A 27109-nucleotide genomic window follows, 5' to 3' on the forward strand; every position below is an offset into this window, starting at 1 on the left:
ATGTAACAGGCCGATGTCGTGCGTCGTAGCGGGCTTTGGAGTTTTCTTGTGATGCCAAAGTCCGAAGACGCGCAAGTCGCCGAGCCTCTTCAGCGAGGCATAGCGCATCGGCGACCGTAGGATTGTCGTGGTCGTAAAAAGGGAGGACAGTGTCGAGCGTATACCGGGGCGGCCGAGCATATAGAAGGAAGAAGGGGCTGTAGCCGGTTGTCTCGTGCTTGGCGGTGTTGTAGGCGTAAGTAATAAACGGTAGAACTTCATCCCAATTCTTGTGATCGGACGCAACATACATGGAAAGCATATTGGTGATTGTTCGATTAGTGCGCTCAGTGAGGCCGTTCGTTTGGGGATGATACGGCGTCGAGTGCCGGAGGTGCGAGTTACATAAACGCACAAGTTCTTCCACGATATCCGCCGTGAATTGACGTCCCCGGTCACTTATGATAACACCAGGCGGTCCATGCCGTAGAACAATAGCGTAAAGTAAGAAAAGCGACACTTCGGTGGCAGTTGCTGATGGTATAGCCGCCGTCTCGCAATAGCGTGTGAAATAGTCGGCGCAGACAATTATCCAGCGGTTCCCCTTAGATGACTTTGGAAAAGGGCCCAACAGATCAATTCCAACTTGCCGAAAGGGTGAGCTGGAAGGCGGCACAGGTTGAAGGAGACCAGATGGGGCAGTGGTTGGGCGTTTCCGACGTTGGCACTGTATGCAGCTGGCGACATAAAACTCAACCGAATGTCTCATCCGGGGCCAGTAAAAGCGTTCTTGAATGCGATAAAGTGTGCGCACAGTGCCTAAGTGACCGGAGGTAGGGTCATCGTGCATAGCCTGAAGGATTGCTGGCCGGAGACGCTCCGGCACCACTAGAAGGAAGCGTGCACCCGTGCTTGAGTAGTTCCTTTTGTACAGGAGCCCGTCACGTACACAGTAGCTGCTTGTTGCACTTGAATGGGCAGAAGTAAAGAGTGGCTCCAATTTAGTGTCTGTCCGTTGTTCTGCTTTGAACGCATCGATATCCGGAAAAGCGGGTGTCACAGAAGCGACGAGATGATCAAAATCGTCTGCGTCGCAGTCCGTCGTGGCAAGCGGCATACGGGAAAGGCAGTCTGCGTCAGCGTGTTTTCGGCCACTCTTGTAGGAAACAGTGAAGTTATATTCCTGCAACCTCAAAGCCCAGCGCGCAAGGCGACCACAAGGGTCGCGAAGGTTCACGAGCCAGCACAGGGAATGGTGGTCTGTGACGACTTGGAATGGGCGTCCGTACAAGTACGAGCGAAATCGCTGAACCGCAAAGATTACAGCGAGGCATTCTTGCTCTGTCACCGTGTAATTCCGTTCAGGTTTGCTTAATGAGCGGCTTGCGTAAGCAATCACGTGCTGACGGTCGTCATAGCGTTGGACCAATACGGCACCCAGACCAACGCCACTAGCATCTGTGTGGATTTCTGTCGGCGCAGTAGGATTGAAGTGGCGAAGGATAGGTCGGGAGGTTAACAGGAACTTCAGCTGACGAAATGCAGAATCGCACTCGGGTGTCCAGTCAAACCGTCCGTCTTTATGTAGCAGATTTGTCAGAGGATAAGCGACGTCAGCAAAACCAGGAATAAATCGGCGAAAGTAAGAGCAAAGGCCCAGAAAACTGCGAAGTTGCTTCACTGACTGCGGTGCACTGAATGCCTCGACAGCTGCCGTCTTGAGGGGATCAGGCCGGATACCGTCTTTGTCAACAAGGTGACCCAGCACAAGGGTTTGACGGTCACCAAAGTGACATTTCTTGGAGTTCAGAACCAGGCCAGCGTTTTTGATGCAGTCGAGGACAATATCCAGGCGCGTATTGTGCTCATTGAATGTGCGCCCAAATATAACAACGTCGTCAAGATAGCACATACAGATGTTCCACTTTAACCCACGCAGAATGGTGTCCATGAACCTTTCAAAGGTTGCTGGAGCGTTGCACAACCCAAATGGCATCACATTGAATTCGAATAATCCATCCGGGGTTATGAACGCTGTTTTCTCCTTGTCTGCCGGGTGTATAGGGATTTGCCAATATCCTGAGCGCAGGTCCACTGAAGAAAAATAAGAGGCCGAATGCAGGCAATCAATTGCATCATCAATCCGGGGCAGGGGGTAGACATCCTTCTTAGTCACGGCGTTTAATCTTCGATAATCTACGCAAAATCTCCAGTTACCGTCTTTCTTTCTGACAAGTATGACCGGAGCTGCCCAAGGACTCGAGGACTCTTGTATTATTCCATTTTTCATCATGTCACTCACTTGTTCCCCAATTATCTTCCGCTCGTTAGGCGACACGCGATAAGGCTTTTGCCTGATCGGGCGCGCAGATCCCGTATCTATAGTATAACGTGTTCGTGACTCGGGAATCGAGAATGCTTTGTCCGGCTGCGCAAAGTCAAACACTGACAGATGCTTAGAAAGCGTATCCACCAAGGTATGGCGCTCCCTCGTGCTGAGTGACTTGTTTATCATAGACAGAAGCTTTTTGTCTGAGACGTGGCGAAGGTCAGCAGGTTCACACGGCGGATCTGTTAGTACGGCTACGGACGAGGACGAGTATTCTGTAAAGTAGGCGAGTTTCAGGCCGTCTGGAAGCAGGACGGGTTCTGCCGAGCAGTTGGCCGTCCACAAGCCAGCACGCCCCTTGCCGATGGATACCACACAATGAGGGACAAAAATGTTCTTCTTCATACAATTTAGATGCATTGGCTCTACGGAGGCATCGAAACTGTCTGGCACTTCACCGCGACACACAACCGGCACGCACACAGAGGTGGACGCAGGCACAACAGTATCTGCAGATACACAAAGTTCACCTTGACTGCAAGTCTCCTCTAAGAGCCCGGAAGAAACATGGCCATCGACGCAAACTTCCCCCGTGCGACAGTCGACGGTCGCACCACACTGTCGCAAAAAGTCGATGCCCAAAATCACTTCGTGCGTCGATCGGGGAATAACTACAAATTCCGTCGCGAAAACTCCACCAGCCAAGGATACGTCAGCAGTGCACACACAAACAGGGCGCAACGACTCGCCGCTCACTCCACAAAACGTTGCAGCCTGGTCCCACCGAAATACAACTTTACGCCCCAACCGACCTTTAAAACCGAGACTCATTACGGATACAGTTGCTCCGGTATCCACTAAAGCCATTGTAGCAACACCATCAACAAGTACATGCACTTTGTTCTTAATCATAGCAACTGCAGGGGGCATTTCTGTCGATAGCACGTGTCGAGCGACCTCACCCCCATCGGCCGCGCTAGCTAGTTTTCCGGTTGTGAAGGCGAGGCGGAGCGGCGCACTGGCGATGGAGATTCACGTAAACGCGGTGCACGAGAAGTCGGCGGTGGCGTCAAACTCCTGTCAGATGCGGGCGAGCGGCTCCGGAAGCTTCTCTGCCAGTAATCGTTGCCAGAAGGGACGCCAGCTGACCAAGAGGTGGTGTACGGCTGTTGAGTTGTCCTCGTAGGAGGTGTGGGCCTTGTTGAAGATCCGGATCGACCATTCCACGTCGTTGGGCGACGATTGCAGAACCTCGCTATGTGGCCCGCGACACCGCATTGGAAACATACCGGCAGATGCCTCAAATTGCGATGTTCTTCCATGTAGTCGCGCATGTTGCTGTCGACTGCATAGACAGTAGGTGGGTGACATTCATCATGGCTAGGCATCGGCCGCTGGGAGGCGTGTGTGCGGCGTGGGCGTTGGTCGTAGTCATGGCCTTGATAGCTCATGGTCCCTCTCGTTTGTGGGGTAGACCTATACTCGATGGTCGCTGAGTTCACCGTGGGTTGCCATGTCGTCGAAACGGCCGTGTTTCTCATCTCGTGTGGTGAGTACGCGCCAGTGATGCCGGGTGTGCAACGGTACATCTCTTCCTGATGGAGCAACTCTTCACGAACAATCTGCCGTATAGTGGATGGAAGGTCAACACACGAGCTTGGGTCTACACTCGCCACCGTCGTGACATTAGTCAGGCGACCAAACTTCGGTATTATCCGTCGCATCTTCAGCGTCTCAAAGGTTCGGCAGTGGCGAATGACGTCAGACACGGAATCCAAGCTTTCCTTGCCGATCAAAAAATTGTAGACGTCTTCGGCTATTCCTTTCAACAAATGTCCAACTTTGTCATCTTCAGACATTTGAGAGTTGACTATTTTACACAGTTTCAGCACTTCTTCTATATAAGTCGTACAGGTCTCGCCGGGAATCTGAGCTCGTTGCGAAAGCGTCTGTTCAGCGCGTTTCTTTTTTGCGCTAGAATCTCCAAAACACGCTCTGAGCTCCTCGACGAAAAGCTCCCACGAAGTGAGCGTGTCTTCGTGATTCTCGTACCAGACGAGCGCAGTGTCGGTAAGGGAAAATACAACATTGGACAACTGTGCGGTCGTGTTCCAACCGTTAGACCGGCTCACCCTTCGGTAGTTCGTGAGCCACTCGTCGACATCTTCTCCGGCTTTTCCTCCGAAAGTGAGTGGCACGCGGTAGTATTGCCACGGTACACCAGGTGCTGGCCTAGAAGCCGCGTCGGATCCTTCGGGAGTCTGGCAGGCGTATTCAGGCATGTCAGGTGAGGGTGGCGGAAGTCCGGCAAGTCGACGGCTTCGGCGAAGTTGTAGCAGCGTAGGCTCCGTGGTTACGAGGTGTACCCCGCACCGTCCACCAATTTGTTACAAGCACGGGGAAAAGGGGTTTATTGAGGCGTGCGAGAGCAGGAACGGCAGGCTACGAACAACAGGAATGGCCGCTGCACAGTCTTCGTTCTCCTCTTCCCCTCTCTTCTTGATCCCCGCGTCCCTTTGACGCGCTTGGACGTAACAATATATATATATATATATATATATATATATATATATATATATATATATATGCAGTCTACCCTCATGGTGGCCCCTCATGGCGTGTGTGTCAGCGCACCATTCACAACTTTAAGTAATTAAGAGATTACACTAATCAGTGACTATAGGCAGAGAACACAGGAAAAGGCGAGCAGTTAAAAAAAAGTTTTACATCAGATATTCTCTATGTTTCATATAGAAAGTCCACACATATGAGGCAACTGTCTCCAGCTTTTTATTGCAGTTTAATATTTAGAGATGTAGCTTTAGCAAAAAAAAAATAATACCGACGTACAAAGTGAGTTTGCTTAACAACCACTCCCATGAAAATGACACCGATTCTGGTTGAATTTCATCCCATTAAAAACAACGACATTTCCTGCGAACTTCGGCAGGTGACAAGCGGAAGTCATTAGCACATGCACGCACAAAGCGCACCAATCGGCAAACAGGAGAAACGCGCCCAGGGTTCGGCAACAAGCGAATTGGTCGACGAACACAAAGCCCACTTTGTATTACCGCGCGCCTTGTTCCGCATCCTTCTGTGCATAGGCCGCTGCAGGCGACGCCGCTCTGGGTCCTAGTAACAAGTCACCGCGCTATCTTTCATTTCCACAACGAAGCATCTAGCTCGCCGAGACACTCGTTTGAATGCCTTATCAGGCGAGTCGCCGCTTCTGTCTGTGTTACTCCGTGACGCAGGACATGAGTTTCTCGCACACGAATGCGTCGAATAAATAGTTACACAAAAATGGATACTCTGGTATACATTGGGACAGCGTTATGCGTAGAACAAGAATGTCTGTGGCAACTTGAAAGAGTTCGACGACGCTCGTCAGTTAATACGACAACCGCTTAGATAATGCCAACAGGCTCGTGAACACCTTTTACCTGTGGCGCAATCCTTAGCTGAGGGCGAATCAATCATTTATTTTTTCGGTGTCATATCGCCAGGGAACCGTAAGAACGCCTGCTGCGTAATTCAGTGTTACCCAACCGTTGGTTAAAACGGGTCGACGTTCAATATTCGACGCACCGAGTAATTAGGGATCGAGGTTGCGCATCTCCAGCCAGGACGCTTCGTTGACGCGATTAACTGCGCCCCGGTGGGCAGCCAGGATCCGCGCGCCAGCGACAACGTAACTTCACGCGCCGAAACACGCAATCTAGCCTCCCCCAGGGCAGAGTGAGGTGCCACTGAAAGCCGTGTGTTGTCGGCTCTGTGGAGGCGACGGCGAGAATCAGAGCGAGACGCCGCGGCGTAAGAAATAAAGGTTGCCTGCTCAGGCTGTAATGCGAGGACGGTGTGATGGGGTTTTGAAGCCGACACGAACGCTCATTTGTACCTCTATTAGCCGTACGTAAGCGTTGAGAAGCAGAGGTAAGAAAGAAAGAAAGAAAGAAAGAAAGAAAGAAAGAAAGAAAGAAAGAAAGAAAGAAAGAAAGAAAGAAAGAAAGAAAGAAAGAAAGAAAGAAAGAAAGAAAGAAAGAAGGAAAGTTGAGAACGAATGGGATCAGAGCGTTCAGCGCGTGATATGAGGCTATAATAAGGATTAAAAGAAAGACAGCGCAGTGCTACATGTTACTGCTCTATATTCTTAAGTCCTGAAACAGTCCCCATGTCTCAGTAACAACACACTCAACAGAGGGTGCGCCTGTAAACGAGCTTGTTTGTCGGCTTGCAGGTTGGGCCCGTTGATAGGATAATGTGGCACAATAATTACAAACATAAAGCAAGCAGCATTTGTTTTCTTTCTTTCTTTCTTTCTTTTCAAGCGAAGCTCTCGTTGCCTACCATCTCATGCTATCGACTGGGTCGGTTGGTTCGTTGGTCGGTCACTGGCCGCGTTTCGCCAAGTAGATCGATACACCTCACTTCCAGAAAAAAAAAAGAATGAAAAGAAAATAAAGAAAAGAAGCGCGTCCGGCGGCCCCCCGGCACAGCAGCCCATAAATCTAACCATCAGTCGACAAAGGCACTTTTTTCTTAATGCGTTAGCACTAGGAGTGTCAACGCGAAGAAAAGAAGTGTACATGTGTGAAGAGTGGGAAGCCGGTCACGTGGTACAGGTATGTATATCAGAAGACGGTAGAATACCAATGGGCCAGTTGTTATATGAAAAAAAATGATGGCACAATGGAGGTGTTATTGTAAACGAAAACTTTATTTTAAAAAAGCTTGTTTTTTTTCCAACAGTTTCGAGGTTGAAACTCTCTTCATTAGGGCAGTTTTGCGCGCCAGAACACACGCAAGTGCCCGCTTCCTTTATCCTTTAGGCTAATGACGCAGTAATGCAATGGGCAAGTTTATAGCATTTCATCAACCACTTCGATCACGATAACTTCGTTCCACATAGATTCGAACATATGCGTTGGATCTGCATGATTATTTTTTTCTTCTTTTGCTATACGACAAAATGTGCGTTGTTCACTGTATGGAAAGTAATCTATGATGATAAAGGTGTGATGTATAACAATAACTTGTGTTTTTAGAGGATAAAACACTTCCCAGAGGGCTGCTGTAGTTTGATGTCTTATGTATGTCGTTAATAGAATGCATTTACCGGTTACAGTGCTGGTTGAATAAATTTTCGTAAGGCGAATGCAGGTAATAAAGTCTATGATAAGAACTTTAAGCTATAAGGTTAGTGCATTCTAGAAGCCACAAAGAAGATAATATTAATATACTTCAGTATAACAAGCGTAGTGTAGTTAAATTCGCGCCGTTCAATAAAGACGGAAGCTTTTAAGAAAAGAATTGGAATATCTGGTTTCGTTACTCTTTCTTAGCCGCCGACATTGACCGCTAATCGGCTACGTTTTCGCACCCGAGTTAAGAGTAAAGAACGTAAATACCAAGAATACCTGGAACCTATCCTCTGATTAGCAATGTATGTTCGTAGGCTTGCCATTCTACCTCACTTTATGTGTGGTGTTGAATATTTATTTTCATAGTTATGCGTTCAGGAGTTATCTAACTTTTTATTATATATTAATTCGCCATGGGATGTTCCGTCGATCAACTATCGTCACTTGGGCAAGCTGTCTTTCCCTTGTGCAGGTCTGCAAGAAAAGAAACACGCTTTACAGGCACAAACGCGATTAAATTTTTTTTTTTTTTCTGTAGCTGTAGTAACATGAACCGCGTGCGTATAACGCGACAGCATTAAGGGCCCCGTTTCGCAGAAAAATCAGGCGTCAGCGTCCGCCGTACCGCGTGCCGCGTCCTGCGTCGGATGTCGCTACGGCGGAAAAGAAAAATCTAACCAATTTTCGAATTACGCATACCCAACCCCTCTTCCACCACGAAAGTTGCTCACACCTTGTCTTTCATTCTTTAGAAGTTATTCCTCGGAATTTTGAGCACAGCAGCCTACGAACAAATGTAAACAAAAAAACCACCGCCAGCGCATATCTTTTATATTAGTTCTTCTCGCACTGAAATATTATACGCGCGAAAGAATAACAAGAGATCGACCCAGGCCAGAGGCCGCGTTTCTACCAGAAAGCTTGCCTTCGTGCATAGCGTTCGCCGCCAGCGTTTCCCGGTAAACGTTACGGTTACATAAGCTGCAGTTGCCAGGGAGCATGAAAAGCAAACAGAGATCTTTGAATGCTATCACGTTTCACTCTTAAATGCGAAGCTTAAGCGTCCTCCAAATTTCTTTCTGCACACATTGCAAGAAAACTATAATTTTATGTTTTACCAAATGATTTACATATTCGCTAACAAACTTTGGGCCTCTTGTAAACTGTTGTAACAAACGTGTACATGTACGTACGTCCTCGCGCAGTCCGGGGGAAGTGGCATGCATTATGATAACGTCTGTCAGAAATAATTTACAATCTTCACTTTTGCTTTTGGCGAAAGTTGTGATTCAATAAATATCCGCATGTATTAATCATGCAATAACTGTGCCTACGAAAAGACGCATTCACGTTTTGCTTCATATTAAGTACAGCATCGTCCTTAGGGGTTGGCTCTGTTCACCTACAGAAAAACCTTACAGAAAAGCATGATTTAGAGGACGACGTATTAAAATAGCAGGATTACGGTCGATGGTATACATCAGTGTAGTGACCCGCCTTTTACGGCGAAGCTGTCTATGGCTAGGACATGGCGGATCACGTCTGCGCGTACAATTTTCCATGCGTGGGCCAATCCCGAAGATAGCGCTATACCGGGCCGACCCACAGCGGAGGTGAAGCAGGCGTTAAGCACTCCCCATACGTGGGCTGATCAAGAAGATAGTGCAATGCGGGGCCGACTCGCGGCGGAAGTGCAGTTCGCCATTAAGGGGCCCACATACACAACTTCGCTGGTCATCCTTCTTCACAGAGTGGAAGGGCATTGAGTTGTCCAACTGTATTTTTCGCATCATTCCTGAATGTTCTTGCTCTCCGGTGGTACATGATGTCGGTGTATTTAGACTATATTTCGTTTTAGAAAAAAAATTAAGACGAAGGGAGCTAAAAACGCACCATGCAACCACTACAAATAATTTTTCTTCCGTAAATACCTACAGACTTTCAGCGAAACAGAGCAGCGGCAAAATGGAGAAACACTTTTTTTTCTCAGTACTATGGAGTAATGTAGCATGCTATCTATATCGACTGGCTCAATAATAACCGCGGCTGTGCTGCATAGGGCTAGGTCCGATTTCGGGCCGAAGAGGACATAGTCCGAAGTTGTCGAAATGCAAAAAAGGGCTGTGTACCTAAATTTGCTACTCGTTGAAGGCTGCAAGACTCTCTATGTTTAATATGAAGGTGGCCCTTTAGTGCGACGTCTCTTATTACACTGTGGAATGCCGGGACATTAAAACCAATTCATTAATCAGACAATTGCAGTATCTATCTATCTATCTATCTATTATGCGAAGCATATTACGAGGGCTCAACCCAGCTCCTCAGGCGCGGCGGTGACCATGAAATCACGTGACACCGTGACGTCACGACAGAGGAGAAGTGGCTTTGGCTCAACTCTTGCAAGACGGGCTGGGTGGGAATCGAACCAGGGTCTCCGGAGTGTGGGACGGAGACGCTACCACTGAGCCACGATTACGATGCTTCAACGCGGTACAAAAGCGCCTCTAGTGAATGCGGTGTTGCCTTAGAAACGAGCTGTTTCTAAGGCGTGCGTCTCTTGCTCAGGCGCACATTTCGTTGCCGCGCCGAACGCTGCTTTGCTCGACGCTCACCGCGTCCAATGCGGGGCGCGTAGTCGCTGCCCTGTAGCCCATTGTCTTACACCCCTTGGCGGGTCGACGGGAACGCTGTCGCGTTCCACTCTTGAAGGCGAAGAAGTAATGCATGAGTTGTTTCTTCGTCTAGCCGAACCAAATATAGCCAAGCAACAGCAGTTCACCAGGCTAAACAGTGGTTCAACAACTAAAATAAAGGCTAGTATGCTTCGCATCCTGGGCTTAACCTTACCTAAGCCACAGCCATTTTTTCTATCTATCTATCTATCTATCTATCTATCTATCTATCTATCTATCTATCTATCTATCTATCTATCTATCTATCTATCTATCTATCTATCTATCTATCTATCTATCTATCTATCTATCTATCTATCTATCTATCTATCTATCTATCTATCTATCTATCTATCTATCTATCTATCTATCTATCTATCTATCTATCTATCTATCTATCTATCTATCTATCTATCTATCTATCTATCTATCTATCTATCTATCCCTGTTCGTCTATAGAAAGTCAATAAATAAATAAATAAATAAATAAATAAATAAATAAATAATTGTCATCTGCACATAAATTGCACACGATTTGTTCTAGCGCCCGCTCTTAACAGACTTCACCACTACGAGCTCGGTTCCTCCATCACATCAGCGCTTGTGTGTTCTAGTAATGTCTTCCTCGGCCCTCCGTGGCCCCTCACATGAAGCCGCGAGCCTATATCGCCACGTTGTTTGGTGTTTTTGTACATAGCCACCACATCTACGTTATCTTTTTATCGTGTCCCACTCGGGGCTTCCATGAGCTCACATTCCCCCTATCTCATCGGCGCCTCTTCGTTTACGTGTGTCTCTAGTAATGGAGCATGCACCGACACGACTGGCTCTCGAATCGTTAATCCTCTTAGCGCTGGCGTTTTCGGGTTGTCCTGAATGTGTAGTCGCTGGGAGCGTCAGTTCCGAAAGCGATAAGCCCTAACATCGAAGCCGTGAGAGCTGCCTGGCTTTCTTAAATCATTTATCCGTTTATTTATTAGGCCCTTAATCCTTCGGAATACGCCATGGTTATGATAATTTCATGTTACATCGATGGCTTTCATCGCCGTCGCTAAGCAGACGTTTATGCGCGTCCGACTTTAGCTTTCAAAGAAGATATGAAAAAAAGAAGTATCGCATGCGCAGGCACACGGAGGACTAACTGCGCTTTAGCAAATGCATGCTCATTATTATTAGAAATAATATGCCTTGTGAACAATGCATGACATAAGCGCTCAGTCACATGCCTGTACAATGTTTGATATAATACGCACGCATCGTAATGGGTATTTTAGAATGTCGAAATGTCAAGTCAGTAGACGACTGCTGCCAAACATAACTACGCTTTGCTGGTGACCTATGAGCACAAAGATGCTACTGGCGTTGAACGCAGCTAATACTCTTAGAAAAACGGTAACTAACTTGTTGCTCTAAAAGAGGGTGCCTCATATCGCGGGCAAGTATTACAAAAGCGACTTAATGTATTGCCTTCGCGTGGACACCGTGATATAGTGTGATATTTTTCTTTTCTTTGTATTTGGAACCAGTGATATGCGTTACTTTTCCTCATTATTTATTAATGCTAATGACATCTCATGATGCGTTGATTTCAGCTGCCCTCATGATGTTTTGCAAATTGTATGTTGTTTCGAACATTTTGTTGGTGTACTCATATTCACATCTTGTTAGCTGCTTGTGAGTGCCTAGAATATGCTTCTATATATAATTTTTCCTCTCGACAAGGAGTAACTGGCGCCATCCCCGTGTGCTAACATCTTGTTTATTAATGAATACAAGCACTACAAGGTGGTACTACATACCTATATAAAAACCAGATATAGCAAACAGATGAAGATCCAAAAAGAAAATGGGTAGTGTGACTTTTAAAAGAAAATCAAGCGATAGCGTTTGGAAAACGAGAAGCTCGGCGTAGCGGGTTTGCGTTGGCGGGGCAAATCACCTTCAGCTAATTAGACCATCAATTTATTGCCCTCTTTTGTCTTACCTAGAATCCTCTTATGATAAATTTTAAAGTATACTGACAACACTGCACTTTTTTCGTTAGTTCTCTCCCATTCTGTTTATTTTTGGTCTTATGACCTTCCCCACGCGAATAAGCGGAGAGCTAGTCTGCGTTTACTTTTCCTGCTTGGAGTCTTACGCCTCCACCAAGCAAATAACGGGAAAAGAACAACAGCTCATCGCCTCCCTACTGTTAAAAAAATAATAAAAAAATATCGCGGTCTAGCTTCAAACATTGCGCGTGCAATTCTCGTTAACGCCGTGTGTGCTCATTAGCTCCCGTTTCCAAGAAAATGGCTGCAGTGGAAGATTCGGGATATTCTCGATTAAGCATCCAGCGCAACGCGAGCCTCTTGAACGCCGTCGAAGCTACATTCTAACGCCTCCACATCGGCCAAGTTTCGTCTTCAGCGCTTCTTTTTTTTTTATTACGTGAAGACGTTGGAAGGGGATCTAATAAACCTTCCCACGGAACGCCGAACGGGTTCAGTCTGCTACATCTTCCACGCGATCATTTTGCGCTCTGACATCCCGCGGCATGACGCATAAACCTAAATCGCCTGGAGTGAAAAATCCAAATTCTGTTTTTTTTGTTACCCGCAACGGAAGAATAAAAAGCCTCGAAGTCCAAGAAAGAAAAAAAAAAGGAAGAGAAACGTTTGATACAAAATGCGAGCTATCGGCACGATTTGGACCATCCTTCTTTGGCCTGCTTTACTGCGCGCTTCTGTTATCGGAAGGTGAAGGAAAAAATATCCAATCATGCGAAAACGGTAGAAACGGCGCCGAGAGAATTTATGCTCATATAGCTCCTTCCATTCCTCCATCTCTCTCTCTCTCTCTCTCTCTCTCTCTCTCTCTCTATATATATATATATATATATATATATATATATATATATATATATATATATATGCGTGTGTGTGTGTGTATGTTTCCCCCATCAACTCCGTTTCTACGTGGTGTGTAGCGGTGTAGCTCTTCCGATGGGTCGCCGCTTATCTCACTGCGTAGGAGGGCGCGCGAACAGCGTATGGCGACGCCGCTGCCGCTTTCTCCGGAGCCAAACCCCGGCTGGAAACGCGAGGAAAGAAGGGGGGGGGGGAGGCGAGGAGAGAGAGAGAGAATGGGGACGCGGTCATGAATTTCCCCCGCTTTTCCTGGGCTGGGAAAAAAAAAGGGATTGTCCACAGTAGCAGGGGTTGTGCGCGAAGACCCTAACTGAGGCGGCCCGGGTTACCGCCACCGCCGTCCGTCTTCTGGCCCGCGAGCGCACGTCACCCCACCGACACCCCATCCGCTCGCCTCCTCCTCGCCCTCCTTCGTCCTTTTCAAGCCCGAACGAGTGTGGACGCTTCGCCACAGGTGTCTCCTCCGGCTTTGCTGCCAGGCTTCGGGCTGATCGGGTTCCTCGATCGGCCGCCGTCGCAGCCGATGGATATATCCGCTCGGGGGAGGGGGGGGTCGTACTTCCGGCTTCGTTGGTTCCTTGCGCGAAGCGATACCCTTAGAGCGTGGTGCCTCGTTTTCCTTCCCCCGTTGGGCGTTCTCCTTGCATAAGCTGCGTGGTCATTGTCAGGATGTCGGGCTCATTCCTTCATTTTTTTCTTTCTCTGCGGTTTGAAACTCAGTACAGTGCTCTCATAACTTTCAGCACGATTCATTAAAATCATTTTCCTTGTTCCGTTGTTTCAGTTTATCTCTCACGTAGTTTGGATTGAAAGGACAGTAACATTCACGAAAAAAAGCTTTGAGAAATCGTATTCAAGAAAAATGCTTTGCGTAATTCGCTGCTTATTGACAGCTTCCGAAATTCTGGTGAAATTGGCAGATTTGGTGTTCTTTTTTAATTTCCCCTACCTTTCTGTGTCTTACTTTTTAAGTTCCTCCAACACCACTTTGTGCACTAAAACTGAGCAGTTTCGATCGTTTCTTGTTCTTAATCCGACAGCACACGTTTATGATATCTGAGTCAAGTCACGGAGCATACCTTTACTGACTGTTTCACTGTGTTATGGCTGATAAAGATAACACGACACACATAGCGCAGTAGTAGACATTGTTGGGCGAAATGGTGCGAGTAGTACAACACGTTATGTTCAGTGCAAGATAGACAAAGCAAAGGACAATGCATTGTGCTGGTGTCGTGTTTGTCTTAGTTTGCGTTGCGCTGAGGCTAACATGTAATGCGACATCACACGTGATAGATGGGTGCGGCCAAAATGGTGTCACTCGTGAAAGCTACGCTGAAAAATGTCAATTAAGAAAAAGAAAAAGGTGGCGAAGAACGAGCTGTTGAGATCCGGACGTGGCTTCGGCCGCCAGCGGAACATGTGTAACAGGCAGTGGCAGTAACACAGTAACAACATCCCCACCACCATCATTGCCACCGCCAACAAAATGCTCCCGGAATTGTAGTTTCTTAGGCATAAAGCATGTTTCTGGAGCATGTAAAGTAAATATGAGAAGTGTTGCGTACCCTATTGCCTGCCCATCTGCAGCCATAGGGACACAAAATTCTCAGAACACCAATGTTCTGCTGGACGGAGGTTGAAAATTAGGTGCTGAATCACAGTCAAAACTGTGGATCCGCCGATACGTGCTATCATTGAGGCACACATTGTCTCGAACCTACTAGAGGTCTTAACGAATCGGGGTAATTCTTGCAAGCCTCTCAACTTTCTTATGGTAGAAAAAATAGGCTGTTTGTTATATTTCACCTTAAGGTTAACGCAACTTGCTGCAACTTAAGTACTCCTCATTATGTTATACCCGAGTATCCTCTTAAAACCGTCCTCAGCAATTTTTTTTTCGTTACGTAAATTAAAAGGGCAAATGGCACATCGCATGGCGTGAGCCATTTGCGAGGTCACGCACAAGGGCCGCATTTCGAAGAATTCAGTTCTCCCTACTCTTCTCAGTTCTTATGATCCGTTGCATTGAATGGCTGGTCCAGGCAAGGTGCCATGTGAGCTAATGACGAATGGCAATAATACTGAAAAATAAAAAAGGAAGGAGGAGGAATTAACGGAAGAAGGCGGAGACTTAGTTTCGTGGATGAGGGAGAAGTATGTCAGCAAAGAGGGCAGCCTTTAGGTTGCAATCTCTGCAAATTACATTGTGAAGAATATATATTTTCCCTGATTTACTGCTCTACTTCTGCATTGAAGCTAGAGCGTTTTTTTTTCCTTGTCGTCTTTTTTTAAGTTTTCACCCTACTTTTGCCTCTGGAAGCGAAATAACCATGTGTCTCAATTCGTGGTATTACTTAAAATACATAACACTGTTAGCCGGCGATTGGCGCTTCATGATGTTGCCATTCTAATGACAATTTGTTATTTAAAGAAAAGAGCGAGCTAAGCTGAGAGTTAGGACTTTTGTTTAGCTGCTTATCCATTCTCCTGGACTGCTTCAACGTTGCCCGTTTCGTCACAACATTTTAGCCCTTTCGATACGTCGCTTGCGCAAGAATCGCTCAATAAAATAAATATTTACTAGCTACCTAAATAGCAATACCAACAGGCTGTCTCGCCACTAGTCGCAATGTTCTCGTGCGTTGTTCGCTGTAAAACGCAATCCACGTGGTGTTTACCAGCGCGTGCTAGGCAAATGCAACAGGCGGAATCGAGCTCAGAGCGAACTGAAGGACGCGCGAATCTGCAGAGACATGAAGCTTGGTCCAAGCGTCTCTGTGTAAACATTGTGCACTAAAAATGTCAGCCGCTAGCGCGAAACAACATGAGCCCAAATTAGGCGGCGCTGGGTCCAAACGCAAATAACCCGCGACTATATTGCGCAAGCGGCACTACAGTTTATTTTCTACAGCAACAGTTACTTCTCAGAAAACGTGTCAAAATAAGGAGCTAGGGCGTCCCGCTCCATACTTGTACGGTCTTTGTGAAAGTTTTCCATGCAGCTATTCCAATGATGAGATCCTTCGCAGGGCCCTATAATCGAGCCACGACGCTTTTAGTGCTCTTCAAATCAGGAAAGCAAGGAGCACTGCTCCCTTCAAAGTATTCTTCTGCTAATTGCGTTCCAGATACTGATTCTTATTTATGAAATACTTTCTATACTTGTGGAAAACCAAAATAAGGTAGCACTTCTGTTCTTAAAATTTTTTTCCTTGCATTCTGGTTTGTTTATAAACGCACGTTCATGGCGACATATCTAATTTCCCAAACACGTTCTTCCAGACTATCTTCTTTTTGTTACCGAGTTCGCTTGGATCCTAACTTGAAAGACAGGCAGCAAAGTATAAGAAATAACCTAACCTAATGTACGAAACTGACACCGGCAGCTGCCGACATCGTCCATCATCACTACCGGATATAATATATCCTGGCCGCTGTTTTCTCATCTTACTCCTAAACCAAGATTTCTTGCAGGTACGTGTTAGTACAGGACTCAGCTACCTAAAATATGCCTCAAGGAATGTTTATATTCGCCCACGCCGCTGCTTTGGGCAGAGCAACGTCTCAAGAGCATCGTATCAAAACTAACTCGGTTCTTTACCTTCGTTCCATGTTGTTGAACTCCACTCCGCTCATTTTCTTTTTTTTTCATCATCTTCTACCTTCTCTACATCTACCTAACTTAATTTCCTTCTGTTTATTCGTCCTTAATCTTGCTTGGACTACCACATCCAGCTTTACTTCGGAGATCCAACTTATGTTGTTTTTTTGTAGTATTACTTCTCTCTCTTGTCTTCCCTTCTGTTTGGAATGTTCTAAAGGAGCACCTTATATTCTGCGTGTTAAGGTTTAGTTGGAGGAAGACGCTCTTAACTTGTCCAGTTCGTAAGTTGTCCAGAGGCACATAACTTGCTCTAATATTTGGGTTCAGTTTCCTCTCCGCGCGACTCAAACATTATTTATTGTATTGATTTCACGCTTCTCGGTTTGCTGTCAAGGTGCGATTATGACTAATCTATTGAAGATTGCTAGCCCCTTTCGGTAGCCTCTTCTATTATCTTGTCATTACTCACCAAAGAACGACAACAAAATCTCGCATGCTGCGACCATTTTCTAACTTTCCTGACGGTTGCACGGCTGCGCTCTTAAAAGCCGACATTGCAGCATAAACAGAGCGTCCTGGGCTGCAAGAAAGTTCATTCTATTTTCTTTTGATGTTTGATTGTCCGTTTGAAGGGTCCTTCAGTACAGACAACTGATTAGCTGTTAACTGTTAGCTGTTTTTTTTTTCTCTAAGGCTCTCTCTCTCTTATATAGTTAAATCGCAGCCTTGTTAAGCCCTTCTGTTAACATACCACTGCATCTCATTACACAATAGCTCTTCCCCAGCTTGCTGGGTACTGTAGCACCACTTATTAATAACATTTACATGGAGATAACTTATTAATGTCGTGCCAACGACTTGGTTCCTCAAGCATCTTCGTATTAGCAACACCGTGCTCTCCGAGCAGCCTGCCTCTCTCATACAATTTAGAAGAAAAATTTATTGCCAATACCTGCAGATTTCCTTTTTTAAACACTTACATCGTTTGGAACACATCTAAGAATTAAGAAAAGAGGAGTAGTCGGCGATGTTTAGCAGACGTCAACATCTCCTTTAACATCAATCAATCAATCAATCAATCAATCAATCAATCAATCAATCAATCAATCAATTGATCAATCAGTCATTTCACATACTCAGGAACGAGGCCAAAGTTTAAGGGCTGGCGCAGAGAGAAAGACAAACACAGAAGGTAGAAATGTAATATAAGTACAACAAAAGTTACGGAATAAAAGAAAATTGATTAGAAACGTAAATAAAAGCAACTGCGTAAACAAGTACACAATAAGCAAGAATACAATCATTCACTAATGATTCAATCACTACATTTTAATAACGTGACCAGGAAAAAGCCTAGCGGTGGTGGTGATTATTATTATTATTATTATTATTATTATTATTATTATTATTATTATTATTATTATTATTATTATTATTATTATTATTATTATTATTATTATTATTATTATAAACTGCGCTAATTTAATTCTGTAATAGAGACATGCATTACTTTGTGAACACGTAGCGGCAAAAACAAATAGCGTAATGATATTGAACATTCATTCACACCTTGCTCGTCGATTCTAGCTTCACAAAAGTTTGAGGCAGTGGCTGTCAGAGCGGGACGAGTTCGGCGTAAGAAAAGCGAGAACGAATCACCACAAAGATGGGGATCTTATTTCTTCTCATTTTTTTAGACGACGCTGAGAAGACCGCCAGCAATAAATACCGCAAATACAAGATCCTCGCAACGCACAAAACTATAGGTGCCCTGACAACCACGAATTTGCTGCCTGCGCAACATTGAATAAGAAAGCCGAATAATTTGCAGCGGAGGTCTGCCGCTGCGTCTATGCTTGTGAAGAACGATGACTTGGGAGAACCTCTTTTGTGCCCTTAACCGAATAACTTTCTCTTTTTCTGCTTTTTCTTCTTATAGCAATGGCGGCTCGGGGCTCCATTTCCACTTTAGCGGACAATGCCAGCGCGTCAAGGCGACTTTTCTTTCGCTGCCCCCGTCTCAGCATTACCAAACACGCGCTGTTATTCAGCAAAGTGCGGTTTCATGTCAGCCCGAAGATTCGAAAAGTTATTCCTTTTTTTTTCTTTTCCTCCATCTCTCTGCTTTTGTGCGAGCCATCCACAAGCCTTTCTTTTCTAGTTTTAGTGTGGAGCAAGGTTTATTTAATCAGGCTGATTATCACTTTTCTCGAGTTACTTTTATTGCGATAGCAATTATAGGGACACGCCAGGCGCATTTCTGCCGTCGCTGTCACCATCGGCGTGGCCGTGATGTTCTAGATAAACTATAAAGGCGATAAGATGATCGCGAGAGACGTGCGCGGCATGTGGGAGAGAGAGTCTGCGAGGGTGAGTCGACGATGGCGGCTCAATCTCGCCTTCGCAAGGGACGAAAGCGAGAAGGAAGCGCGTCGTCTTCCATCGCTTGCAAGGCACTGGGGGGGCGGGGAGGGAGAATGGCGGGGGGGGGGGGGGGGGTTGTTGTACTCCGGCGGCGGCTGCGCATGGCTTGGACGCACGGGCCCTATGTTGAAAGCCACCTGCGACGGGGACAGAGTACGCCGAATGCTGATAGCTTCGCGTTGGCTGTGTTTTCGACGCTTAATTCGCCTTGAAGCAAGAGGTCGCGCGAAGGTCAATTCGCTCGCTGCTGCTTCTGCGCTTCCTCACTCCAGCGTTTTGACATCGAGCTTCCGCGTTCATCGAGTGAGATCTGTTCATGTTTGCTTGTGTGCGCGTGACACTATACTTGTTAATCTAGTTAGCAAGCGAATGTTTACAAGTTTACACGGCCGATAAAACTAATATTCTCACTTCGTATAGCTCTCTAGTAATTTGCTATCACAATCGATGCTTTGCATTCGGACGAAACGGTGACTTTCTTAGTCCGGCGCTCAGTTGCTGCTTGTGTTTTGTGACCTGCTATACAGCTTAACGTCTAACGTATTAACAAGTGAGCGGGGAACGCGTCTAAATTACGGATTTACCTTAGAAGTATTTACATTACCGCTAACGTCAAGCTTTTGCATATAGATTATGAAAACTGGGCAGTAATGCTCCTCCATAATAGCTACCGCGCGACAAACGCGGAAAAAAGAACAGAAGGGGACGCAATACAGCGCTGACTATAACAACTGAAGTTTAGTGGAAGAAAAATAATAGTATATAACACGCAAGCGCCGTACGATAATGTCACACATGAAGCGATCCTCGAGTCATTGGTGGCTGTTTGAGTCGGTGGCCGAATGTTTCAGTGGATCCGCAACTATTTGACGAGAAGGACCTTCTTTGTGCAGACTTAAGATCGCCCCACTGCCAACTATTATACATATGGCGGCATCCCACAGGGCGGGGTATTGAGCCTATTCTTTTTAACTTAACTATGGTTTGTATTGCTGGAATATTACCTAGCACAATGCACTTATCAATCTACGCTGACAATATCTATCTTTGGTCTTCTGCGGTGACTCATCTTCAAGCACGCGGAAGCATTCAGCGGGGACCCACCCTAACTTCTTTGTATTTACACAAACAAGGCCTTAGTGTGGCCATCGATAAATGCGCGTTAATCGAGCTTACGCACAAATCCATAACACCGTAGCCTGTTTCTTTCAATGTCCAGGCTATTCCGTACCAGAAGTGTCACTGCTCCTTAGATGTTATTATGGACGGGGGCCTTTTATGGAGCCCCCGCTGCGTCTACTGAAGCGGAGGCTAATGTAGATTGTATATATTATGGAGGCCCCATGCGGAAAAACTTGGGGCATGGTGGCAAGGTCCTCGCTGCAGCTGTGCAGAACACTGTTTCTGGATTCTTTACGGTACAGCTTGCCGGTTTTGGCCAACAAATGCAAAACAAGTATTCCCGCCCTCGAAAGTTTCTTTTTTTTTTTTGCAAGACTTTACGGTCATGTCTTGGAGTACCGCGATGCGCCTCGGCTTATACAACAATCATAAATGCTAGAGACTATCTTTATGTTGTCGAAAGCGACATTCTTTGGAGTGTGTTAAACCGATTAGACAGCAGACCATTTTCAGAGACAAAGATTCTTGGACCATAGCCCCATGCGCCGCAGGCTTACAAATCTACGCGAGTGTTGCTGCTATTCGTGAAATTGACTGGCCTCAGTGACTGATTCTATGCGTGAAGTGATGTACAACCGCACGTGTCCACGCTAAGAGTACCTTCTTCCCTCCCTCTCCTTTCGTTCTTTTCACCCCTTACACCCTTCCCCCGTTTAGAGTAGCAAACTGGACATGCGTCTGGTTGACCTCCCTGCGTTTTCGTCCTTCTTTTCCTCCTGGTCTTATCAAAAACAACCTTCATATCACATAAGGCCTATGGTTCGACGGTGATTTAAATATTGCCGTTGATTGAGCAACGTGACAAATTATTATAGCACGAGACAACTCAGTGGCTTTCTGGCGGTGCAATGGATGGCTGGCTAACACATACAGTGAGCCTTTCTTTCGGATGTGATAAGCCGCCATTAATTCACGTGACAGCTTTTCACGGTACCAGAACCGCACAAAAGTACTTTCAAAAACCCGATGATGCCAGCAGTCGTGACAATTCACAGAAAGCGTCACCAACTCTCCCAATTTTCCATTGTATGGAACTGCACCATAGATTAAGCAGGACAGCCATCCGGAAAATAGGTGGGTGCAGGATTTAGACAATAAAGGTTCTTAAACGAGAAGCGTGACAATGCGAAAGCGGCATGGATGCTGTTCAGGCCGACCCCAAAGGGTGGAATGAATTGGAGAATCTTCGTTCAAAAGGCTGCGCTTTTTTTTTCTTGGTGCTACGTATTTCGCTAAGTAGCGGACTCTTTCATTCGCTCTGTACACTTCACGTCTGACGCCTTTGCATATATCGAGAGCTCTGCGTGGATCGACTGTACTTAAATGCAGCTCTAAGCGCATTACTAAGTCTTAAGCGCTTTCGATTGCCAGGCGCTTCCATGCCTGATGCCAGATTAAAGTCTGCAGTTTAATCTGACATGCTGCGCAACGTCGCTCTCGCTTTGCTAAATAAGCTCGAGCAGACTCTCAAGCATTTCACCAAGTGTAGTTAAACTTCAGTGAGCTTTGTTGTAAGCCATGACAACCCGGGTGTAAAGGTTTGGCTCACTACTATCAACTAAGTCCGAAACCTCTTAGATTACAGGTTCAAAGTGAACATTGCAGTAGTTTTTATTCTCTCACACTTGTGAAACTACCCGAACTGTTGATGAGAAGCAAGAGAATTAACCAGAGTGCGTCGCTTCAGTAGCTTTCGGAAGAATGGAAGAATGAAGAAGGGAAGAACCCCTCGGAAGAATGGCAGTCGTTGAGCTCATGCATAAACACAACATAGTGCTGTCAAGCTACCCGACAGAATATGAAAAGATTTTAAGTTGGTGGGCGTCGAGATGTGCTTATACTCACACTGTGGTCAGTAAGGTGATAGCGACAAAGATTACTTTGCCAGCTATATATTTTAAAACACCTTCAGGAAAGAAACAGGGGAGAAAATATGCGGATAATCGTGATCGGGCATCACATGTGGTGCTGCTACACAAATTTGCGTTACAACGAAATGATGCGTTATCTACACACTAAATAGGAGTGAAAATTGGGGCAACAATAAAGGTACGGACGGAAAGGACGGTTAGATGGAATTAATTGATAACAGCAGAATGCTGACTGCATTGAGCCATAAAAAAATTATATTCACGGAATTTGTGGGTCACTTACACACTTGCACATTTTTCTTTCCTGTTTTTTTTTTATTCCTGCTCACATCATAGTTGAGACAATTTATGACAGTTCTTGAAATGCCTAATTTTTTTTTTCTTTTGGTATCTGCAGAACACACACTCACGGGCGGACATTCATTGTTGTTCCCTCTAGATAGAGCCTATTCTGTACGTTACATCTGAAGACTGACTCTATCGCTAACCTTGAAAATTCTTAATGCAACCTCAAGGAACCATGTTAACTTCGTTGTAGACTCGATCACTGGCTACGCATGCGACCACTGGCTATCTGCAAACATATAAGCAATAGGTCTAGCAGTCGAATATGTTATAGCTTGCACCGAGCACCTTCAGATGCAACACCCTCGACGCTACCTCGGCAGAATGTCAAGGGATCACTCAACTTAAGAAATTGTGAACGCAACCTCGCACGTCATCTCGTCGTCTTCAAGTTAATGTAGCCTCACTGGCTGCACAGTGGACATTTGGCTACATCCGCAACGATGTGGTCAGTAAGGCTAGCAGTCGAGTGTGCTGCACCTTGCTCCGCTCCGCAATGTCCCGTCAATATCAGCGCCGGAGCACGTTGCCGAGAAAGACACGCCAATGGAGGCAAATGACATCGAAGCGTGAAAGCCAGCCAAGAAAAAAGTGAATAGTACAATATACAAGAGAAAGCGCGAAAGGGGCGAGCAAGAAGAAAAGACGTGTACAGAAATGAAAGCATACGGAAAGCAAAGCGGGTGGTGGGTCGTAGAGAATGCACGGCATCGTCCGGGGGAGGGGTGTGGGGGTGTAAGGGGGTAGGCAGCAGGCAGACGCGACACGTTCGGGTGTCTCGGGGCAAAGTAGCTTGTTATCTCCAGCCACAGAGCACAGTGGCCGCCGGGCGAGCTGTCCTGCGAGATCTCCTCGGTGCACCGCCGTCACGTACTCTTTCTTGGTTCTTTTTCTTTTCGGGCACGCCTGCTTTCGTCACGCTATCCAGGTTTTTTTTTATTTCTTTTTTGTTGGACCGTTACATCGTTTCTTTCCTTTGCTTCATTATTTTTTTCCGCGCCTTTGTGCAACGCGCCTTCGTGGCACGCCTGCCGTAGCTGCCCGACGGAGAAAAGTGGCAAGACGAGACGAAGAAGAAGAAGACCGGCCGTAGTTAGTGGAGATAAGAACAGCACGGCCGGAGGGACACCGGGCACAACTGGAACGAGCGAAGTGCAGATACAGCGTGTGCCTACTCGTAATTGCTACTGCCAACATGCGAGGAACTTTAACCATGCGAAGAAAAGAAATTGCCCTTGATCAGCGTTACTCGGAAATCTATCTTTCCTTTTTTTTTACCGTCACGGAGTTGGCAAGGTAAACGAGAAATCAAGCAAGCGGCGAGAATGCATTATAAAAACAAATTGCCGTGCTATCACTTCGTCTGCACGAACCCGCTGACTATCATTTTGTTGAACGATTTCGAATCTTCCAAAGGCCTTGTCACGCTAGTTTTGCAGCAGTTCTTGAATGTCAACTATAATTTCGCGAAAAAGCAAAAACAACATTGAGATGCACTGATATTCAATACTGCGCTGAGATACGCTACTCATCGTGGTTGTCAAAAACTGAGATGCTTTATATGTTCCCTCCTATTGAAAATTTGCCTAGTTCGGGCATCAGAAATTCCGCTGAATGAAATTGCGTCCAGAAAGTCCGGCTGCCTAGTTAGAATAGCTGTTTTAATATAGCTTGCCTCTCGAGACCTCGCCTCTCCAGGCCTTTTAAAGGAATGAGAAATAACCGGAGAGCAGCCGTCATTGCAGGAACACCCTGCTAATAATTCAGGCAAGTGCTCCAATTTGCCAGGAGTTCACGGTTCATTATACGCCCACAGCAGTCAGCGAAGTGTGTACAATATATGTAAGAACAGACGTCGGGGTTTGTTTTAGTGCCCCCCTCCCCTGCCGCCCCCTCAATCCTTTTACCTTTTGGAAGATCTGACAAGCTTCTATTGGTTGCAGCCAGATATTACATGAGCGCCGTTTTCGGAGCAGCTCGAATTGTAAAATTAATATTCTTCAGTGATATAGAAAGACGGCGTGCTTCATTTCGCTATTGTCGATGGTCAATAATATAAATAAATTGTTATTATGAACTTTATATGCCGTCACTACTGTGCCTGAAAGGGATAGCTTTTTATATACTAAGCACTCGTCTGTAAACTCGTTCCGACTGGAAAAAGTGAAGTGCGCGTTTAGAAAATTTCCAGAGCTTAGAAAGGCGCCAAATTGAGCTTAGTGAACTAGACTTCCAGCACACTTGTACGAAACGCTAGTAGAAACAGGCGCCACCACGCTACACTGCAACTAAAGTTTACGCGTCGCTGTAACTTGTTCCAGAATACTAGCAACTATCCAGCCTGTCCAACCGCATCAGTTCAAAATTGAGAAGGCCTGAATTCGGACCTCGGTCCCTCAGCACTCGTCCATTTTCTTAAATGCCTTCAAAACTTCCAAGGCATTTGCTTCATTTTAGCTAATTAGTTTAGTAAATATAGTACGCCGTCGGTGGAATTAAATACTTATTAGCTGAACACTCATTTCACTGGGAGCACTTTCATCATTTCGAGTCGGGTCGCATCCATCGTGACCTAATCACAACTCGCGAGTGTGTACCCTGTACCTTCCATTAGAGATTCGCCAACGGCTGAAGTCACTTGGTCATCTTCTCTGCTGCCATTTCAGCCTTCAAAAATTTAAGTAGCGCACTCAGAGACCGCTGTTGCAGCCCAAGACCCCGCCGCAGTGTCTTTCAGTTTTTGTCCCCACCATCGTCCCTTTCTCTGTTCCTTTTTTCTCCTTGAGGGTGCTTTGAACACAAGCTTAGGCCAACCTCTTCGTCATTTCCTAAATTAAGTCTTTCTTTATTGTATTCGTAAGGGCATAGGCTAAATATTAAAAACAAAGCCGGAGTAAGAATTTAACAGAGTGGGACCTCCGCGCTGCTAACTGTGCTGGTGGCGTAAAGAGAGAGAGAGAGAGAGAGAGAGAGAGAGAGAGAGAGAGAGAAAGGAAATAGAGAGAGATTAACCACGTTGCACTTGGTCTACTACTCTACACTGGAAGAAGGGGAAGCCAGTAGAAAAAGGGAAAAAAAGGAGAAAGAAAAGAACAAGGTTGCGCACACGCGCATAAAGCAGAGTGCCCCGCGAAATCAAAGGCGGTCGCAGAGTTCGCTTCATTTCAAAGTTGCAGCAGTGGTTTTGTAGCCCGAAGCGTGGATGAGTGCCCACATTATAGTCCCAGTATCTTTTTTTCCTTTAAACTCCCTGACGTCAATTCGACTTACAGTGTAACTTCATGTCTTTCTTTCATTTTTGTGAAAACAGCGTGACCATATAAGGAAGTGTTGCATGGTTTCGTCGCAGTCACAAACTCTGCAGGGTGGTAAACATTTTTCATAACATGCAGGTAAACCTTTCCTCTTTACATCTACCATTTGGGAAGAAAGAAACAGAAGATGAGGTTCGACGAAAAGGGTGAAGCTGAAGGGACATCAGTAGCTGTGCTTCTTGGGGATATTCTAAAGGGAGTCTAACGTGCGTTCTCTGTGACGTTGTTTCTCGCCCGGCCTCATCCGCAGGTGAACGTTCGCAGAGGACAGTCATGCGCGTTGTTATTTTGTGATTTCATTGGTTTGGTGGTATAAGAACTGCTGGCAACTTTCGTCGCCGCCACCTTCAGCAAAATTTGGTTGCCTAATGAATGTACAGAAATGACACGGAAGACATGAACGGTGACATGCGCGCACACGCACGAACAATATGCACGCGCGACATGACATTTAGTGCAATGCGCACATAAATGTTCCAAGGATAAAAAGCAGGCAAAGTAAATAACAATCGAATACACGAAGGAGAAATCAACCACAAATTTAGAGACACTTGCGCAATGAATGCAGATATGGTGACTAAGTACAAGTTAGATATACCCAAAGATGCATATACTGTATGGTTAAATGAACTGGTAAGTGAACATGAAAATACAAAACAAAAACGAAAAATGTATCAATAGCCAGAAACAATGTAACTGTTCGTTAAGAAACTTATTAGATATTTCGGAAGTTTAGTTTGCGCCAGCAATGCGGGAAGCTTCGTAATGCCTTTTTGTCCAGGCCACGTGGACCCATGTGCGATCGCAGACGAGATACAAAGTGATCCAGGCGCAGCTGTTTAAGATGCTGCTGCATTTTAAACCGCAGTATGTTACTCTCTACGACGCTTCTTGTGTGCCTAAAGGTAGGATAATAAACGAAGAGAGAACTGCATTCGTATTTTCGGTTCTTTTTCTTTCATTCTTTCCAAATAAAGCTCCATAACGGATCTTATTGTCTTGCTTGCGTACATCCTGCTCGAAGTGAAGACTTCTTCTCTCCATATATATATATATATATATATATATATATATATATATATATATGTGTGTGTGTGTGTGTGTGTGTGTGTGTGTGTGTGTGTGTGTGTGTGTGTGTGTGTGTGTGTGTGTGTGTGTTTGTGAACGCACGCGCTAAACGCTGCAGGGCTCTAACAACTGTTAATCATATTTAGTTCTCATTTAACGTGGCGCTTCAGGTTTCAGGGAAACAGTGTCAATAAATAGACTCGCCAAATTGTGAAATATTTCAAACTTTCTCAAATTTTTTTTAACTCTTACGTGACATGCT

At 45.7% G+C, this 27109-nt stretch overlaps 1 protein-coding gene across 2 annotated transcripts in view; it reads left to right on the forward strand.

Annotated features, from left to right (window-relative positions):
- Window positions 1-27109, forward strand: part of LOC135906397 (glutamate receptor ionotropic, kainate 2-like) — a 331052-nt gene that overhangs the window by 11490 nt on the left and 292453 nt on the right. The gene's annotated exons all lie outside the window — the stretch shown is intronic.

The sequence above is a fragment of the Dermacentor albipictus genome, chromosome 5 (genome assembly GCF_038994185.2).
Source record: "Dermacentor albipictus isolate Rhodes 1998 colony chromosome 5, USDA_Dalb.pri_finalv2, whole genome shotgun sequence".
NCBI lineage: Eukaryota > Metazoa > Arthropoda > Arachnida > Ixodida > Ixodidae > Dermacentor > Dermacentor albipictus.